The 2311-nt window shown below is 40.3% G+C and overlaps 1 pseudogene across 1 annotated transcript; it reads left to right on the top strand.

The window, feature by feature from the left end:
• The first annotated feature begins 220 nt into the window (after nt 1–220).
• LOC116560914 lies at nt 221–590 on the top strand (annotated as a pseudogene). Its single transcript, XR_004273204.1, has one exon. The product of XR_004273204.1 is annotated as a cartilage-associated protein pseudogene (transcript).
• The last annotated feature ends 1721 nt before the right edge of the window (nt 591–2311 follow it).

The raw sequence follows: 2311 nt of genomic DNA on the forward strand, positions 1-2311 counted from the left end.
AAAAACCAAAAAACAGAAACATGCCAGTTTGGTTCATGAACAACAAAATTTTATTACTCTTAGTAACTCATTTTGCTGTACTTAATCACCCTTCGTTGTATTAAACCACGAGTAGATAGAATTCCCAAGCCATTTTTTTCATAAGAAATAAAGAGGGTAGCCTCCTATAACTGGGGTGAGGTTCTCTTCACACTGTATTTTGCATTCCAGAACTCCCAGTCAAGAAATTTGTGGCTACCATGTATCATTACTTGCAGTTTGCCTATTATAAGTTGAACGACCTGAAGAATGCAGCCCCCTGTGCAGTCAGCTACCTGCTCTTTGATCAGAATGACAAGGTCATGCAGCAGAACCTGGTGTATTACCAGTACCACAGGGATGCTTGGGGCCTCTCGGATGAGCACTTCCAGCCCAGACCAGAAGCAGTGCAGTTCTTTAACGTGACGACACTCCAGAAGGAGCTGTATGACTCTGCTAAGGAAAATAGAATGGATGATGAGGGAGAAGTTGTGGAATATGTGGATGATCTCTTGGAACTGGAGGAGACCAGCTAGCCCACAGCAACCGAACAGACTTCCTCGCGATGTTCAGAAAGAGAGTGGAAGACAAAGGCCAAACTTCTCCAGCTGGCCTTCACTTGGTCTGACTTGTACCAACTCTAACACCCACTGAAAAACAGGTTGGATAGTGTAGAGTATAGCAATGCGGCTTTTACCCAACACTTTACGTCTCCAAAATCACAACGGTTGGCCGATCTGATGTGAGGACAATGCTTAGTTATAAGTCTCTACGTTGGAAAAGGAAGAAAGACAAAGCTGTGTAGTTTCATTCATTCTTTCAGTAAATATTTATTGAGTACCTACTATGTGCTAGGCATTGACCTGGGCACTAGAGATACTTCACAGAATAACAGGGGAAAGTTCCCTGTGCTCATGGAGCTTACATTCTACAGGGAGAAAGAGATAACCAATACATAGGAATAAATATATACAAATAAATAAATATATATATATATTTATATATATATAAATATATATATAAAAAGAAATAAAGTGTGAATGTTAATTCCTGAATCAGTTCTTGATCTCTTGGCTGACACTGACTGCCTATCGGTGGGCCATATACTTAACACAAGCAAATAAACAAACAAACAAAAAACAAACACTGATTATGTCATCTGTACTTTCTTTAAAATAAATGCAAAGTGGAGAATCTTGGGCTGTGGGGATCAATATATTCCAATGGGATTATCACTTTCAGCTGGAGATTGAGTACAGTTTAGGAAGAGCCAAATTAGGTGTTTTCCCAGAGAGCTAGATAGTATCAAATGGAAATGAAAGTAGAGGACCACACTTCCACTTATATATAAATTTGGATATATAAATTTGCAAAAAGATGTAAATCATTCTACTATAAGAACACATGTACATGAATGTTTATTGCAGCACTGTTTACAAGAGCAAAGACCTGGAACCAACCCAAATGCCCATCAATGATAGACTGGACAGGGAAAATGTGGCACATATACACCATGGAATACTATGCAGCCATAAAAAAAGCAATGAGTTTGTGTCCTTTGCAGGGACATGAATGAACCTGGAAATCATCATTCTGAGCAAACTGACACAAGAACAGAAAATCAAACACCACATGTTCTCACTCACAGATGGGTGTTGAACAATGAGAACACATGGGCACAGGGAGGGAAGCATCACACACTGGAGTCTGTAGGGGGGAAATGGGGGGGTACAGCAGGGGTAGGGAGTTGGGGAGAGATAGCATGGAGAGAAATGCCAGATATAGGTGATGGGGAGGAAGGCAGCACATCACACTGCCATGTGTGTACCTATGCATCAATCTTGCATGTTCTTCACATGTACCCCAGAACCTAAAATCCAATAAAAAAATTGCAAAAAGAGTATCACTCGCAATATAACAATGAGAAACACCTGGATAACCTATTATATAAAATAGTCATTTTAATTGAGAGCTTACATCTCAAGGCAATCAGGTGAACTTTATTCCAAAGCAAGTCAAGCCACTCAGGAGAAATAGGACATATGAACTGTTTACCTTTGACAGAGTACAGGAGAAAGAGGTGATAGTCACAAAAGCAGTTAAGAAAAACTGTGCAAAAATTGTAACAAATTATTAAAAACTGAAGGTTGGATAGTATGAGCAATTAGAATCTCTGGGAGCCCCAAACACAGGGGGAGTCCCTATCAATTCATTAGCTCCACAAATCTCCTCTAGGCACTCAGAAGGAAGAATGGGGACAGCGCAGGAGACCTGAGAGGCCCCCTCCTTGGTA

This window comes from Sapajus apella, unplaced genomic scaffold (assembly GCF_009761245.1).
Source record: "Sapajus apella isolate SASKATOON/1434 unplaced genomic scaffold, GSC_monkey_1.0 scaffold27, whole genome shotgun sequence".
NCBI classification, from domain to species: domain Eukaryota; kingdom Metazoa; phylum Chordata; class Mammalia; order Primates; family Cebidae; genus Sapajus; species Sapajus apella.